The 19,489-nt window shown below is 36.1% G+C and overlaps 2 long non-coding RNA genes across 2 annotated transcripts; both read right to left on the minus strand.

Annotated features, from left to right (window-relative positions):
- Positions 1–13,264: 13,264 nt before the first annotated feature.
- On the minus strand, positions 13,265–14,126 carry LOC141663889 (uncharacterized). The gene is made up of 4 exons (XR_012551710.1): positions 14,064–14,126; positions 13,835–13,873; positions 13,689–13,760; positions 13,265–13,494 (listed from the first exon to the last, which is right to left on the minus strand). It is a non-coding gene; the product is annotated as an uncharacterized LOC141663889 (long non-coding RNA).
- Positions 14,127–14,237: 111 nt separating this feature from the next.
- Positions 14,238–15,922, minus strand: LOC141664027 (uncharacterized). Its single transcript, XR_012551792.1, has 3 exons — positions 15,664–15,922; positions 15,441–15,567; positions 14,238–14,339 (listed from the first exon to the last, which is right to left on the minus strand). It is a non-coding gene; the product is annotated as an uncharacterized LOC141664027 (long non-coding RNA).
- Positions 15,923–19,489: the final 3,567 nt, after the last annotated feature.

A 19,489-nucleotide genomic window follows, 5' to 3' on the forward strand; every position in this document is an offset into this window, starting at 1 on the left:
TTAAAAGGATTTTGTCCTCAGAATCTTCTAAGAAAATAAATGAGGGTAATTTTCTTTCATATCACTTTCTAACTCCCAGGTTGACTCTTCAACCTTTGGGTTTCTCCACAATACTCTTACTAACTTACCACTTTATTTCTCAATACTTTCTCTCTTTCCTCTAGAATCTCTATCGGACTCTCTACATATGACAAATCTGCCTGAAGCTCTATTGGATCATATTCTATTAAATGCCTGGAGTCTGGATTATACTTCTTAAGCATCGATACGTGAAAAACATTGTGAATGTGCTCCATGTGCGCAGGTAACGCCAATTCATAAGCTACTTTGCCAACACGCTTTAGAATCTCAAATGGTCCGACATATCTTGGGCTCAGCTTTCCTTTCTTTCCAAGCCTCGTTAGTCCCTTCCACGGTGATACTTTCAGTAATACCAAATTCCCTTCTTCGAATTCTATGTCTTTCCTTGACTAATCTGCATATTTCCTTTGACGGTCTTGTGCTGCTATCAATCTCTTTTGGATAATTTCAACAACTTACTTTGTCTGCTGCACTAATTCAGGTCCAAGTATTTTGCGTTCTCCTACTTTGTCCCTATACACTGGAGATCTGCATTTGCGTCCATAAAGGGCTTCATAGGGTGGCATCCCAATACTGGCGTGATAACTGTTGTTATAAGCAAACTCTACCAGAGGTAAATACTCGTCCCAACTTCCTTTGAAATCAATTGCACAAACACGTAAAATATCTTCAATTGTCTGGATCGTTCTTTCACTCTGGAATCTTCAATGGCTATAGCAATCCACTTGTTCTCTGATGCTCTGCTTTAACTCTCTGACATGTATAACATCTGTTAACCCATTCCGCGATTTCCCTCTTCATATCTGGCCACCAATAATTTTCCTTTAAATCTATGTACATTTTGGTACTCCCTGGATGGATTGAATACCTTGAACTATGAGCTTCCTGTAAAATTTCATTCTTCAGCTCCGTCACTGGTGGAATCCAAATTCCAGAAGTAAACCTAAGAATACCTTGATTGTCCTTTTGCGTACACAATACTTCACCTACCAAACGATTTATATCTTGATCCATTACATCTTCCTGACACTTCTTTATCTTTTCTAACAACTCTGGCTGGAAAGTCATACTATACACTTTTGTTTCACCAGGCTTGCAACCTCTAATCTCCAATTCCAGTTTCTGAAATTCCTTATATATCTCTTCGGGTACCGATAACACATTTAACTTTTCCTTCCGACTCAACACGTCTGCTACAACGTTCGCCTTACCGGGATGATAGTTAATCGTTCAGTTGTAATCCTTGATTAATTCTAACCATCTCCTTTGCCTCATATTAAGCTCCTTCTGTGTGAATATGTACTTCAAACTTTTGTGATCCGTGTAAATCTCGCACTTTTCTCCATATAAATAATGTCTCCAAATTTTCAAAGCAAAAAATATGGCTGCTAGCTCTAAATCATGAGTAGGATATTTCTGTTCATGTGGTTTCAATTGCCTTGACGCATACGCAATCACCTTATCGTGCTGCATCAGAACACATCCGAGTCCTTTATGAGAAGCATCACTATAAATTACGAAATTCCCTTGATCGTCTGGGAGTGATAAGACAGGTGCCGTGATTAATCTTCGCTTTAATTCCTGAAAACTTTCTTCGCATTTATCGTTCCATATAAACTTTTCATTCTTCCGCATAAGCTTTGTCAATGGTGTTGCAATCCTTGAAAAATTTTGAACGAATCGGCGATAATATCCCGCTAATCTCAAGAAACTTCTTATCTCTGTTAGTGTTCTCGGTCTTTCCCAATTTGTAATTGCCTCAATCTTTGTTGGGTCCATTTTGATCTCTTCATTACTGACTATGTGTCCTAAGAACTGAACTTCCTGTAGCCAAAACTCACATTTCGAGAATTTAGCATATAACTTCTTTTTCCTTAAAATCTCCAAAGCTGTTCTTAAATATTCCGCATGATCCTCTTCCGTCTTTGAATAAATCAAAATATCGTCTATAAACACAATAACGAACTTATCTAAATATTTCTTGAAAATTCTATTCATCAGGTCCATAAACGCTGTCGGGGCATTTGTTAATCCAAAAGATATCACTAAAAATTCGTAATGTCCATACCTTGTTCTGAAAGCTGTCTTCGGTATATCCTCTCGCTTAATCTTTAGTTGATGATATCCCGATCATAAGTCAATCTTGGAGAAGTACTTGGCTCCCTTCAATTGGTCAAACAAATCATCAATTCTGGGTAACGGATACTTGTTCTTGATTGTAAGCTTGTTGAGCTCCCTATAGTCGATGCACAGTCTCATGCCTCCATCCTTCTTTTTGACAAATAGTACCGGTGCACCCCACGGGGATACACTGGGTCTGATTACTCCTTTCTCTAACAACTCTTGCAATTGCTTCGCTAGCTCTTTCATCTCAACGGGCGCCATTCTGTACCGGGCCTTGGATACCGGTTCTGTTCCAGGTGCTAAGTCGATTGCAAACTCAATTTCTCTATCTGGGGGAAGTCCTGGTAACTCATCGGGAAACACATCTGGAAATTCATTCACTACTGGAATATCTTCAAGTTTTGCTGGCTCCTGACTTCTGTCCATTACATATGCCACAAAATTCTCGCATCCTTGCCGTAGTAACTTCTTGGCTTGAATCATCATTAAGAACTTCTTTACTTGCTTCTGGCCCTTAAACGTTACTATCCTTTCATCTGGCATCTTCACCATTACCTTCTTATTTCGACAATCTATCTGGGCATCGTGCTTAGATAACCAGTCCATTCCTAAGATAACGTCGAATTCTCCTAGCTTAAATGGTATCAAATCTACACAAAACTTACTACCAGAAATCTCAATCTCACAATTCCCACAAACTTGGTTAACAGATACATGTTCTTGATTTGCTAATTCCATGGTCATTATTTCATTTAAATACTCAACTGGATAATTTAACTTACTAACAAAATCTCGTGAAACAAACGATCGAGTTGCTCCTGAATCTATTAACACTTTGGCACATAAAGAATTCACATTAAACGTACCTGCCACGACATCAGTATCCTGGATAGCATCCTTCACAGATATGTCAAAAACTCTAGCCCTTGGAGTCTCATTCACTACTAGGGTAGATCCCATAATCCTCAATGCATTACTGACTGGGGCCGGTGTCTTGCAATCCCTGGCTATATGTCCTGGCTTTCCACATTTAAAGCACGTAAATCCAATGGCTGGAACCTTCACTGCTGGATTTTGAATAGGTAGATCCTTATTTGCTGGCTCTCGTGCTGGCTGATTTCGGCACTCCCTCGAATAGTGCCCTTTTTGGTTACACTTGAAACAAACTACATTCAACTTGTTACAAACTCCTCCATGTTTCTTTCCACATACCTGACAATCTAGAAAAGTTAACCTCAACTGATTCGGCTGATTCATATTAACTGGACAGTTGCCCTGGCCTCCGTCGCCTGTATTTTGTCTCTTGAAATTAAAATTTCTCCCTGGCTGAAACTTGCCTTTCTTAAAATTTGGAAACTTCCCTGGTTGTGTCTGACCTTCCTTCCCTTCAAATTTCCTTTTCTTACTCTCTTTTTCCTTCTGTGATATCTCACTCTCTGTCTCTGCAATCATGGCCTTCTGTACAACTCCTGTATAGGTGTCCAATTCAAAAATGGCTACCTTCCCTCTGATCCATGGCTTCAAACCTTGCTGGAATCTCTTAGTTTTCTTCCTGTCAGTATCCACATAGGACGGCACATACCTTAACAATTCTTCAAACTTACTCTCATAATGCACCACCGACATGTTTCCTTGCTTTAACTCTACAAACTTCAACTCCATCTGATCCTGGACAAACTGGGGAAAATACTTTTCTAAAAACAATTCCTTAAACCTCTCCCAAGTAATAACATCTGTACCTTCCAATGTCTTCACCATCTCCCACCAATAGGTGGCCTCATTCTTCAACTAATAGCTTGCAAATTCAACCTTCTGTTCTTCCTTTACCTTCACTAAGGCAAATGACTTCTCTATTTCCTTTAACCAAACATTTGCTTCAATCGGTTCTAAGAAACCCTTAAATTCTGGTGGGTTTACTGCCTGAAAAGTTTTGAAAGTTACCTGGGGATTGGTCTGTCTTTGTTGTTGTTGTGCCAGGTGAACTGTTTGTTGGGCCAAGATTTGGAGAATCTGGGCTATTGCTGGGCTATGGGTCCTGGGTTTGCATTCTGGTTTATATCTTCTTGGTTGTTATTGTTGTTGTTGTTATTGTTGGTTTCTTCATTCTGGGTGTTGGTGCGGGTATTTCTTCTGGGAGGCATTTTTCTGTAAAGAATCAAACAAATAAGGTAAGGTATAAATAGTTAAGGGAACAGGGTACATGGTATCACAGGGGTATAACTGGTGCAATAAATAAGGTATAATAAAATAGGTGCAGTAAAGTAAATGACAATGCTGAAAAGGAAAAGGTACTGATATATATAGATCAAAAGTTTTGGGTAGTACAAGCGTAAAGATGCTTCAGAAGTAAAAGCAAAAGGGTACAACAACCTACTCACTAGTCAGCATAGCTAGTCTATAAATACAACCCAAAAGTCTACTGATACATACTACACACTACTGTATATACAACCAGAACAACACTGATCAACATCTCTATCTCTAGATCTCTGACTCAACTCCAAGGAAACTCTGGTCCTCCCAGCCTCTCAAAGTCCTCCATCACCACAGTAGCCCATCCCATAAGTGCTTCAGGGCCTCGGCCAGGTAGTGTAGCTCCATGTAGCCTAGCCTCAAGAATCCTGCGTGTCACATGGATATCCTCTCGAAGCTCCCTCACACCACGATCAACATCTGTAGTCCTGATGATAAGCTGCAGCTCTCGGATCTGGGCCAACAAGAAATCATGTTCCAATAGAAGAGCCTCATATCGGTAATAAGGAACTGGGGCGAATGTAGACTGGAATGGGGCACCTGCAACTGAATGCCCAGTGGAATCTGAATCAGCTGGTGGGGGTCCTCTGATAGGTGGCCTCATGCCTGGGGGTGGAATAGCCTGCAGTGGTACGGGCTGCAACACAGGTGGAGGTAGAATAGCCAATGCTGGTGGAACAACAGGACGTGGATCTGAAGATGGTCCTCCAACTGAAGGCTCTGAGTGATCAGCTGATACAGGGATGAAAGAGTCGGCCATCGCTGCTATCTGAAATCATATCGCAATATAAGAATCTCGAACCACGACGTGAATCATACTAATACCTATTATACCGTAGCACTCAACCTCTCGACGTTCTATCTTTCTATTCCTTACTTCTAATCCTAACCCTCTACCATTCCCGTCAATCTAGGCTTGTGTCAGTGACTTATAACCTGTAGCTCTGATACCAAACCTATGGCGCCCTCCAAACCCGGGTCAGAAGTTTGGGGTCCACACACACACACATCTTACTTATAACCTGCTTATAACAATAATAAAGATAATAATAATATGCAGTGACCCTACTTACCAACTACCACGGACCGCAACAGGTTAAAGTACGCACACAAGCCAAACACACATTTATATTACAAACCGTTCAAATCCCAACTATCTAAACTCAGAACTGAGTATTAAACATTATTACAAACTTTTACAAACTTAAATTACTCCAAAAGGTGCCTACTAGCTTAACTCGATCAACCTGAACCCCTAGCTCTCGCGCTGGACTGGGGATCCTCGGTACCAACTGGTTCCTTCTTAACTAGAAAAGAACATAAACAACATCGCACAAATGAGCTAACTAGCTCAGCAAGTCACAATGACAAAACTGAGTATAATGATCATCAGGTGAAAATGGTTATGATATCAAGTGAACAATGGATTATAATTTATAATTGGATATTATATTTTCATTTTAAAAACCAAGGTTAGGCTGCTGATCAGTCACGCACTAACCCCGAGCAAAGCACACAGAACTACTCTAACTACTGGATCCAAGGCACATATTGGCCTAACTCGACCATTTATATGGTCTGACCACGAATCTGGTCCACAATTTTATAAAAACAATACAATTCTAACATAATAACAGAATAAACAATGTAAAACAATAAATAGAATCATAAACAACATTGGATGTTCAATAATGAAATGGTTTCCATCTTCTCAAGGAATCAATATGGCAATTTCAAAGCTTGGCTGTTAGGTAATGAAAGAATTGGATAGCAAAGGAATCAATGTTTCAGGGTTTTAAGGATTTGGTATTTTAAAGCATAAGGTACAATGGTTAGAATATGTAAATAATCTGATTCAGTGCCTGGTATTTAGTTTGTATGTATTTTGTGGAGTAGTATCGTATGTTTGTGGTTCATATCTGGGTGTACAACAATCAATGGTTTAGAAAGAATAAGGTTTACGGCTCAAGATCAATAACTGACATCAGGGTTTAGGGTTTAGTGCTTCAAAGCACTTGCAGTACAAAACATGACTATCAACTACAGTAAATCTCGAGAAAGTTTATAACATTTGCCTGGTATTAGCTTGCTATACTGTACTAACTTTCAACCACAACCGTCTTACTCCTCGACTATCTGTATCCCTTTCTTACACCTTGCCTCTTCTGCTCACATATTATAAGCATCTATCAATATTTAACTCATACGATTCTATTCGACATATACTTCTATCTACCATTCATTTTACCCAAATCCGATTAACGGATTAAAAGTTATACTATAAACAAGTAAACATAGAATATATAGACCAACAGTTAACCAACAAGTCACATTAGCACATAACACGTCAAATAATCAATGATATATCATTTATAAAGAAATCTCGGGTCATAAACAGGCTTTCGGGTATTTAAAATGATTTTTAAAACATTTTTCGGAATTAAAACGGGTCGTTGGATCAATTTTGGAGTAATAAACAGGGTTCGGCTGGCCAAATCTGGCTTCAAAACAATTTTATAATAATTATCGAGTCTTGAAAGCAATTTAAAATACTATTTTAAAGCTCGAAACTATTTTTCGGAATTTTTATATCATTTTTAAATAAATAAATCTAATTAAATAATTAATTAAAATCAATTAATAATTAATTAAATCAATTAATCAATTAATTTTCGAATTAATTGACCAATTAATCAATTAATTATTAACTAAAATTAATTAACTAATTAGTTCTGATTTATTTTTGAATTAAAAATAATTTTTGGAATTAAAATAATAATTTTTGGAATTTTCAGAAATTAAAAACGAATTTTTATAACTAAAATAAATAGGAAATATGGTTTTTAAATAATATATAAACAGGAATCCTAAATTTGCAAGTTCTGGAAACCTGGGGGACCAAACTGTATCGTTTTTCAAACTACAGGGGCATATTTGCAATTTTGCCAGCCCCGCCGACGACTTCGCTGGAGTGTGGCCGGAAAACACGATTCTGTCTACCTCAGGCCACCAAACTATCCAGAATAAACTACAGGCTACCAGCAACTTGTACATGCAATCAAAACACATCAATCATCCCTGTCCTGGCCGGAAAATGGCCAAGAACATTGTCGGTTTCCGGCGAACCGAAGAAAACTTCAAAACACAACTCCCTTCGTTTCAGACATCCTCTGTTACGAGCTATATACAAATCGATTGCAAATTTCATAAGGAACACAACCCACTATAAATCAACAGCTAATAACCCCTAAATCAAAAAGCCCCAAATTTCAATTGAAAATATTCATACGGGTTATAAACCCTAATTTTAAAATTCGAAGATTAAACTCAATTTTGAACATGTTATTAAACTCCAAATCAGATATATGACATATGAAAATCATTAGGAAAACAAGCTCTACAACATGCAATCATCAAATCATTCAAACAATCATCCGAACAAAAATTCATATTTTTAATTAAAATAATTCGAAAATAAACAAATTTCCAGAAAATAAACCTTGATTTCTGTAGGTATATGGTTCACATAATCTGATAGTACACCTCAAGACCTTCGTTTTGAGTACCCGAGCTTTTCAAATGGACTCCGGTAACAACTCCGATTGTTGGTTTGATTCTTAGAAGGGTTTATGAATATAAAAATTTCTCTGGAAATTTATATAATTACTGACTGCAAATGATTTTTGATACAAAATAAAATACGGTAAAGGCTATTTATAATTACGGAAAATTAGTATCCCGTTGGATCATTCCGGATATGAAATGGTACGTTTATTTATAAAAACTGATCCAAACGGTACCAGTTTTCAAGATAATTATCCAAATCAGTACAATTTGTACTGCGGTCTTGGTCTCAGAGCCTGGTTACACGTATTACGAGGTCATAATTGTGATAGTTTAATAAAAAGATCCCGTTTATCGAAAATACGAGTTTTATTGATTTACCGAAACGAATAATGTATCGAAAATGTTGCGCCGGGACCCGCGCAGGAAAAATCGTACGCAGGATCGAAAAAGTCAAAACATGGAAAATGCTCGGAATATTGTAATTAGGTTAGGAAGGAGTTCTCGGAAGAGTTTCGGGTTATAAAATGAAAAAACGGATGACGTTGGTTGGTTCCCGATTGAATAAAATAGTTTTTAAATACTCGAAAAAAGATTTTATAAAATCCATATATTTCCTATTAAATCATAAATCAATATAAAAATAAATAGGAAGATATGACAATTATCTATATTTTATTTTGGACATATAAAAATTAAAATACTCAATTAATATTATTTTTAAACATCCTAACACATTTAACACTTAACAAATAATTCACAGAGTAGATACTGAACACATATAATAATTATTTAATAGCAAAAATGATTACACGATATATCCCGGATATTACATAAATGCAAGTTGAAATTAGAAGGAAGAGTCTTCGAAGTTGACCTAATCCCATATGCGTTAGGAGAATTTGATGTAATCTTGGGAATGGATTGGTTATCCAGTAATGGAGCGCAAATAGATTGTGAACGGAAGAGGATAAAGATAAGAGCGCAAAATGGAAAAGAAGTAGTGTTTAGAGGGCAACGACAGACCCAAAATTTTTTGACCATGCTACAGGAAAAAAGATTGTTAAAGAAAGGTAACGAGACCTATTTAGCTTATGTGGTAGATACCAAAAAGGAAGTTCCTAATATACATGACATACCCATAGTGAACGAATTCGAGGATGTGTTTCCAGAGAACTTACCAGGGTTGCCACCCGACAGAGAAATAGAATTCACTGTAGAACTAGCACCAGAAACGGCACCAGTATCCAAGGCCCCCTATAGGCTAGCCCTAGTGGAGATGAAGGAACTAGCTTCTCAACTGCAAGAATTATTAGATAATGGGATGATAAGACCCAGTGTGTCGCCATGGGGAGCGCCAGTATTATTTGTAAAGAAAAAGGACGGCAGTATGAGATTATGCATAGACTATTGAGAATTAAATAAGTTGACTATTAAGAATAGGTACCCTCTCCCTAGGATTGATGACCTATTTGTTCAACTCAAGGGAGCTGTGCATTTTTCCAAAATAGATTTGAGGACAGGATATCACCAGTTGAAAATCAAACCTGAGGATATACCAAAGACTACTTTTCGCACTAGGTATGGACACTATGAGTTCTTAGTCATGTCATTTGGGCTAACCAATGCACCCGTAGCCTTTATGGATTTGATGAACAGAGTGTTCAAAAGGTACCTAGATATATGTGTGATATTTTTTATAGATGATATTCTAATCTACTCAAAGACAGAGCAAGAACATGCAGAACATTTGAGGATAGTCTTAGAAATCCTGAGGAATAAGAAATTATATGCCAAGTTCTCAAAGTGCGAGTTTTGGTTAAGAGAAGTTCATTTCTTAGGACATGTGGTGAGTAGGAAAGGAGTTTTAGTTGACCCCGCCAAGATAGAGGCGGTGTCCAACTGGGGAAGACCAACTACCCCAACAGAGGTTAGGAGCTTTGTGGGTTTAGCGGGATATTACCGAAGATTCATGCAAGACTTTGCTAAGATAGCCGGTCCACTGACTAGACTTACCCAGAAGATAGAAAAGTTTGTATGGACAGAGAAATTTGAGGAAAGCTTTCAGGAACTGAAAAGGAGGTTAGTGTTAGCACCAGTGCTCGCTCTTCCCGATGGAAAGGGAGAGTTTGTGATATACAGCGACGCGTCGCTTAAAGGATTAGGATGTGTGCTTATGCAGCACGGCAAAGTTATAGCGTATGCCTCTCGGCAATTGAAGGAGTATGAGAGCAGATACCCGACGCATGATCTAGAATTAGCAGCCATAGTGTTTGCCCTGAAGATTTGGAGACATTACCTGTGCGGTGAGAAATGCGAGATTTACACAGACCATAAGAGCCTCAAATATATTTTTACTCAGAAGGAACTGAACATGAGACAAATGAGATGGTTAGAGTTGATTAAGGACTACGACTGTGAAATTTTGTATCACCTGGATAAAGCCAATGTGGTGGCTGACGCCCTTAGTAGGAAGGAAAGACTCAAAATGATAATGACATATGAGGAATTGATTAAAGAATTTGAGAAGATGGAAATTGACGTGAGGACGTCCGATAAAGGAACAGAAAGATTATTTGAGATTAAGCTAGTGCTGGAACTGACTGAAAAGATACGAGTATGTCAGGAAAAGAAGATGAGTGAAGAAAGAGGAACATTGACCGGTGAGGAAGTGAGAGCGAGAAGGACGAGAGGGGGATCATGAGGTATGCGTCCTGAATTTGGATTCCCAATGTGCAAGAGTTGAAGGACGAGCTGCAGCACGAAGGGCACAGCTCCAGATATTCAATCCACCCAGGAAGTACGAAGATGTACCGTGACCTTAAGGAATATTATTGGTGGCCTAACATGAAGAGAGAAGTAGCAGAGTGGGTCAGCAAGTGCTTGACATGCCAAAGAGTGAAGGCTGAACATCAGCGACCTAGTGGACTATTACGGCCCCTGGAAATTCCGGAATGGAAATGGGAGCATATAGCCATGGATTTTGTGACAGGCCTGCCAAGGACAAAGACCAATCACGACACCATATGGGTTATCATAGATAGATTGACCAAGTCTGCACACTTCCTACCAATCAACGAAAGGTACACCGTAGACAAGCTGGTGGATATTTACTTGAAATAAATTGTAGTGAGACACGGCGTTCCTGTAGCCATAGTGTCAGATAGAGACCCAAGGTTTAATTCCCGATTTAGGAGAAGCTTTCAGGAATATGTAGGCACATGACTAAACATGAGTACCGCTTACCACCCCCGGACTGATGGACAAAGCGAAAGGACTATTCAAACCCTAGAAGATATGTTACGGGTATGTTGCATTAATTTTAAAGGAAATTGGAATGACCATTTACCCCTGATCGAATTTTCTTACAACAACTGCTATCACGCTAGCATAGGAATGCCTCCGTATGAAGCTCTTTATAAAAGGAGATGTCGCTCTCCCCTATGTTGGCATGAAGTTGGAGAACACAAGATAATAGGACCAGAGTTAGTCCAATAGACCAGGGAAATGGTAGGACTCATCAGGGAGAGACTGGTAGCAGCTCAGGACAGACAAAAGAAATACGCCAACCAGACCAGGAAGGATAGGGAATATGAAGTAGGAGATTCAGTGCTATTGAAGGAATCTCCTTGGAAAGGAGTGATGAGATTTGGAAAGAAAGGGAAGCTGAGTCCCAGATTCATAGGACCCTTTGAAATTTTGAGGAGAATAGGACCTCTAGCTTACGAGCTCGCCTTACCTCCTAATATGCAACAAGTGCACAACGTGTTCCATGTGTCCATGTTAAGGAAGTACCATGCAGATGCACGACACGTAATAGAATACGAGCAGGTAGACTTACAACCAGACCTGACCTACATCGAGCAGCCAGTAAGAATAATGGACCAAAAAGACCAAGTGCTGAGCAACAAGACCGTGAAGCTGGTTAGAATCTTGTGGAGAAATCAAAATGTCGAAGAGTCAACTTGGGAAATTGAAGATACAATGAGGAATAGATACCCCCACTTATTTTCTAATTGATTTCGGGACAGAATCCTTGTTAGAGGGGAAGACTGTAATAACTCGAATTTTTGAGACCTTGTAAAATGTTTAATGAATAGTAACCCTGAAGGACGGGGAAAACTTTTTAGCCCACACTATGTAATGCATGAGAAAATGAGTTTCGGAGTTGATATTATGATTATACGTACCAAATGAGTGTATGTAAACGCTATTAGTTTTCGAAGAAAACGAACTTTGAAAAACGACCATATTTACGAATCATCGAGGATTACGGGAATCACAATATAATTACGAATTTAAAACCCTACGGATTTATATCCAAGTATGGTAATTCAAAACATAAGAAATAAATACAAAAGGAATTACATCGCGAACCATTTACGAGGAAGTATTACGAAAACGTTTAAGCGACCGAGCGAACGCATAAATGATTAAATAAACGTAACGCACTAACCATGGTAAGAAAGTAACCATGGTTACTTTATCAAATAGTAATCTAAGGTATAGGATGATCAACCAAGACTAAGCAAATAGTGAGCTAAAGGGCTAAACAAGTGGCTTAGCTTGTAAACTAGGAAGCCTACACTACTAGAAAAACGTCAATAGACATCGGCTAAAAACCGATGTCTATGTATGCAAAAATCCGATGTCTTCGTGGGTGATGTTAAAGACCCCCACATTTAACATCGGTTTTAAACTGATGTTAAATAGAGCATATAACATCAGTTCCATATTTAAAACCGATTTTTGTATCTTGATATTAAATTTCTCATGCATATCTAATCTTCATATATCATCATAATATGATATTTTTATCAATTTAAATATATGTGAGCTAAGCAAAATCTTTCAATTTAACCAATAAACTGATGTTACTAGTACTAGTAACAACAGTTTTCATCAAAAACCGATGTTAACGATACCTTTGACATCGGTTCTTCATTGGTAACCGATGTCTATTTGTAGCAAACTGATGTCTATGATGCTTAATAACATCAGTTTTTTGTTTTAAGATTTTTTTTGCTGTAGTATTTGACATCCGTTTTTACTGATGTTAATGGTCAACTAGAACTGATGTTATTATGTTAAATTAACATCATTTTTCAGTAAAATAAATCATGTTGCACATTTTAAAAATATAGATGCTAAAAAAATTGTCAAAAGAAGAAACTATTAAAATCAAACTCCAATTATCATTACCAAATCAAACCAATCAAGTCTTAAAACAATGAAAAAACCAAAAACTTAAAATTCTCATAGCTACCTCTATAATATCATTCATACATTGCCCAAACGAAATATTATCCATACATTGCTCAAACGAATGTATCTTGGTCACTGATTCTTCAGGTATCAATGCAGCTGAGCTGGGTCATTGAGTCCTAAAAATACGGGCATCTGCCTTCCCTAGAGTGTTATTTTTTTGGGCATGTCAAGGTCAAAAATCAATTCATCTAATGTTAATATCGCCTGCAGATATCAAACAAAGCAGCCAATTAAAAACCCTTAAATTCTAGAATAAAGAAAAATTACAAATCTCACTCTCACTAAAAGTCTATTACATCGTATAAGAACTTTTTTTTTAAAACAGGGTGGAGTATGAGGTTTAAACATTACCTGTCCAAAATTAACAAGTAATATATAGTTATACTTGTAAAGAATACCTTCAGTAATGCTATGAAATCAAGATTTCGATGAAATGCAACAAGCATAAACTCGATGAGCCTCTTTTGAACCTACAAGTACAAACCTCAAGTTATAATCAAAATTCAACTTTTTTTTATATATATAGAAAAATTAAAATACACACAGTTGCATTCATCATCCCAGGAGAAGTCCAATGTCGTTCCTGAAACAGTCATTACATATACATTTTAAACTAGAGTTTCAATAAAGAAGGCACTGTATTATAATTTATAAGCTAACATATACTGCATTCCACTCAAAAGAGTCTTAAGTAGATAGATATAGTCGGTACATGCACAACAAATCCGCTAACTAGCTATCATAGTTTCAAGTTTTAAAACAAATATATATACCAGTGGCCCATGTCAAAAATTAAAATACACTCCATCCATCTCATAGAAGTAAAGCTGCTAATGATGTGCCATGATATAAACCCATAAATTTCACTTGAAATAAAGAATAAAAGGAAATATACACATTTCTCACGATTCATAATATGACACTATCTAATGATATAAGACAGTAAGTCTGAACATCAAATATCAACCTGCACAATTACGTGAGTCCAGCGAGTGAATACAACCTCCATGAATTCATCGATAACTTCAATATACTCTTCATCAATAAATCTAGACAGGAAATCAATTACCAGGCAATTAGCTTTGATACAGGCATAGATTCTTGGCAAAGGTCAATAACATCTGAACTACCAAGAGTAGTAGAGTGTTTTAATATGAGAGGAGCGATGGCATGTATATGGAGAGCACAATGTAAGTTCTTCTATGTTTAGGAGCATAAAATGAAATATTGCAAAAAGAAAAAACAAGTAGGTTCTTGGACCTAGAACTGTAGGTTTAATGAGAAATTTCTGGACTTTAAGATATTAATTAATACTGAAAATATCCAGTTTTTCTGTTAGCTACTTGGATCAGAATTCCAAAAGTTTTATTACCTCATTAATCGGCATCAATATTCTAAAAGTATTGCACCTCAGATTAACAGCCCCAGAACCAAATTTAGATATAGTCTGATTCAGCTCTGCTAATGATATTAATTAAGCACCGTTAATCTCCAATTAACTTCCACAGAAACAAGTATAAAAGCGAGGATTATGAAACTGGAAGAATCTTCTACCCCCTGACAAAATATATGGTACAAGACTTTCTTTCCTATCAAAATGTTGTACTGGTAACAAGACTAACCAAGTGATAGTTTTTAGCTAGAAGATAATTATTCCATGAAAAACAAATTATTAATGTCGAAATAACTACAACGTACCTTTTGCCTAAATTCACATACCAATCGGTTACCACTCACCACAACAATTGCACTAATTAATAAGGGGCCCTAGCAAAAGCCCAGAGGCTTTTTCACTGAAGTTAATTAGCACCAAGAGGTCACACAAACTATTTCTACAATTACGAGTTCACACATTTAAACAACAGAAGCTATTTTAAACAAAAAATATTTCTCCGTTCTCAAATTTACCTCCATAACCTTCAGACTTTAAACTTTTAACCTTCAGTACAACCAATAATTATGTCAATCAATACCCAATACAAAAGTCAAATAATCAAATAAATTGAACATTAATCCAACTGAAAAATCAACAATTTACAATTCTACAATTAAAGAGCGTACAACTTAGCTTAATTAGAACCAATTAAAAATTAAAAAATTAGGGTTTAAAATTGAAACCCCCAATTCTAAAATTAGGGTTCAAAACTTACCAAATTCAAGCTTTAACTTCAACTTAGCTAATATCAAAAACGATACAAGAATCGCAACAGCAAATACAGATCCAGAGCCTTTTTTCCTCTATATTACTTTCTTATTCTCCATCAACGTTACGAAAACCTTGCAAAATCAAAAATATCGAAATCAAATACACGCACGCAAAAACATATAAACATTAATATAACATCAAGGGAGAGAGAGAGAGATTATAATTACAAAAGAGTAGAGATGGACAATATCGTTGCGATGTCTAATTGGGATACGCCGTCAAGAAAATCCAAATGAACATTGGAATGAAATTCCGGCGAGAGAAGTGAACGGACGGAATCGGATAAAAATTACGATGCATATTAGGGGATTGAAACTCGGTAGAGATTGGTGAAATTCAGAGAGAGGAGAGAGTGAAGAGAGAGAGAGAGATAGCGTAATCGAGATTCTAGAGAAAAGAGGTCCTGTGGGTGTTCTTGAGAGAGGATAGAGTGAAGAGAGATATTTTTGAGTTTTTTATTTTTGTTTTTGGTTTTATATTTATATTTTTATTTTGTTATATTTTTAATTGAAAAGAGGGGGAAAATGTGTGTGAAAAAAAGGGGGGAGAATTTGGCTAAGGCAAAAAACAGAGGGGGGGAAACATGGAGGGAATGAAATATTTGCTAAGGGGGGAAAACGGGGAAGGCGCACTGATTAATTTTTTTTAAAATAGACATATAACATCGGTTCAGCTAAAATACTGATGTTTATAAAACCAAAAGAAACCGGTTGCTCAAAACCGATGTCTAAAACACCTTTTACATCGGCGCCAAAAACAACCGATGTCCTTAAAGCGATGTCTATTCTACTTTTTCTAGTAGTGCTAGTTAGATTTGTCCCCAAGATTTACAACAAGAATAAAATCCTAGGATCTAAACTAGAGAATAACAAATCAATATAAGATATCACAAGCTATCACTTGCATCATTCCAAGAAGCAACAAAGAAGCAAACACAAAAACTCTCTCCCCACTTCTTCATTAGCTCCATTCGGCTTTTCTCCTTCATGCCAAGAAATCAAAATCAAACCTTCAAGCTCTAGCCATGGATAAATCCTCCCATTAATTCTCAAGCTTCCTAACAACCAAACTAAGGTAAGATAAATCTTTGAGCTCATTTTTATCAAGGTTTGATGGGTGAAATAAAATCAAGAAAGTTTATAATGAATAGTGTGAATAGTAACTCTTCTTTGGTTTCTTGATTTCAATGGTTGTTTTAGGTTTCAAAAACCATACTAAGCACTCCCAAGACTTCACCATCATCAAGAACACATCTTAAGCTCTAAATAAAGGTAAAAAAATCTTTGACCCAACTTTATTTAAGATTTAAGTTCAAGATCCTTTTAGTATGTCATTGTAAACCTAGTTTTAGTGGTGGTATTTTTGAAATCTTGATGTTTAGCTAAGTAGATTTAAGGTTGATTGTTGTTGCCTCAAGAACATGATTTTCTTGAGAGGAGTTAGTGTGTTGATGATGATATGTTGATTGTTGGTGGTAGGTATAAAGATTTAAGGCATAAACAAAACTCCGATCGTAACCGTAATCTCGTTAAAATGAATAAAACATAACTTTAAATTTCTGCAGAAAGTCCCGAGGATGTAAACTGTAGTTTCTTGAAAAATTGTAATATCCCATATATTTTCAAATATTATTATTATTATTCGGAATTGTTTATGTGATTTTATGTGAATTTTTGGTGAATTATCTGAAAAGTAGAATAGATATCTGAATGTTATATGTGACATTATTTGAATATTTGAATTTTTATATGTCCAGAATAAAATATAGATAATTGTGGTATTTTTCTGATAATTTTTGGAGTGTTATATGATTTTATAATGATTTATGAATTATTAATTATTTTCAGAATAATTATAAAATTATTTTATAAAGCCGGGAATCTTCCAACTTCAACCGTTTTGCGTTTTTACAACCCGAAACTCTTCCGAAAACTCCTTCCTAACCTAATCTGGTAATTCCGGACATTTTCCGTGTTTTGACTTTTTCGATCCGGATTACGGTTTGACCCGTGCGCGGCCCGGCGCAATATTTTCGATACGATAGTTATTTCGGTAATCAATAAAACCCGTATTTTCGAGAGACGGAATATTTTTACGTTATGTTCGTATATGGTGTTTTATAAAAAGCCCGGTTTTGATAATTATCCAATTTTGGTATTGAATCGGATCGTTATTGCAGTTACTTAGCGGCTAAGCAACTAATTTAACGATCCAAAACGATCCAAAACGATCCAGAACGATCCAATATTCCATAAATATAAATAGCCTATTTCTTATTTCGTTTATTCCGTTTATTCATTTGCAACCAGTTAAAACACCGTAAATACAGAGAAAAACCCGAGAAAACCGAAACGTTCCCGAGAATCAAACACACGAACGAAGGCGTTATCGAACTCCGATTCGGGCGTGCAGCATATCAAAACGAAGCTCTCGAAATCTTCTTTCTGAATCAATCATCAGTTTCTGCCCAGAAATCACAGTAATTTTCTTATTTAATTATTTATATTCAAATTATTTGATAATTAAATTATGAATTTTTGTTCTTGATGTTGTTGATGTGATTTGATGCTTCCATGTTGTAGAGAATGTTTTTCTGGTCGATTTGGTATATTATACTTCAAAAATAGAGTTCAATAACATAGAGAAAATGATGTTTGATTCTGAAAATTTGAATTAGGGTTTATTTGTTGAATGTTCTTGATTAATTTTGGGTATTTCTTAACTAGGGTTTATTAGCTGATTATGATAGCATGATTATGTTCCTGGCTCGATTTGCAGTCGAAATATATATCTTAATGTTACAAACGATTCCGGGAAGACTATGAACGAAGCTCGCCGGATATTCGTCGGGCTTGGTTCGATTTTCACCGGAATCAGAGTTCAGGAAGTAAGTTGTTGGTTTAAACGATTCCAATGTGTTCCTGGCTGAGTTTAGAATGATAACCCCGCACTAATCGAGTTCAGCAGCCCCGTTTCTGTCAAGAATTGTCTCGCCGGATTCTTTCCCGACCACCGTGTTCTTCAGACTTAGGCGACCCGTTCGGGTCAATTATGACCCGGGTTTTGACCCGCCAGAAAACCCGACTTTGATCCTTGCCTGTCCATTAACATTTCTAAAAACATGTTTCTGGATTTTCTTTTTACAAATAATTCAAAAATCCTATTTTTAATTTCTGAAAATTTATTTTTATTTTAAAAATCATTATTTTAATTCTGAAAATTTATTTTAATTCAAAAATAAATCCAAATTATTTTGTTAATTAATTTTAGTTGATAATTAATTATTTAATTAGTCAATTAATTTAAATATTAATTGATTAATTAATTTAATTAGTTATTAATTAATTTTAATTGATTATTTAATTAGATTTAATTATTTAAAATTGATTTAAAAATTCTGAAAAATAGTTTCGAGCTTTAAAATATTATTTTAAATTATTTTCCAAACTCGATAATTTTTATAAAATTATTTTCGAGTGTTCGAGCCTTATTATTTAATTATTAAATGATTCGGAGACCCGTTTTATTCCGAAAAATGTTCAAAAATTCATAATAAATCAACCGTTTGTCCGTTTAATACGAAACGAACGCGTACAGATTCAGAAAAATATTGCGCTTTTAATAAAAATACTTTTGAGACCTAATTTCTTTTGTATTGCAATGTCATTTGATTTGTGTATCAGTTTAAGTCGGTATTTGATCGGTAAATGCTAATAATGACCTAAATTTTATTCTGAACGCACGGAGATGTATCTCTTAATGATTTGACTTATGTGTTACATAAAATATGTGAGTATGTGTTATATAAATACCATGATTACGTGATACGTGATATGCATGCTATCTGTTATAATTTTAAAATGCCATGCTAGTTATAAACGATCGGGTAGATGTCAAGACGTATAGTTACGTCGATTGAGTTTAGATCTGTCAATTAAGATAGTCCTTTTGTTTATAGAATCAAGTAGCAAGGAGCGCAGTCAAGTGTTAGAC

Source organism: Apium graveolens, chromosome 6, assembly GCF_009905375.1.
Source record: "Apium graveolens cultivar Ventura chromosome 6, ASM990537v1, whole genome shotgun sequence".
NCBI classification, from domain to species: Eukaryota; Viridiplantae; Streptophyta; class Magnoliopsida; order Apiales; family Apiaceae; genus Apium; species Apium graveolens.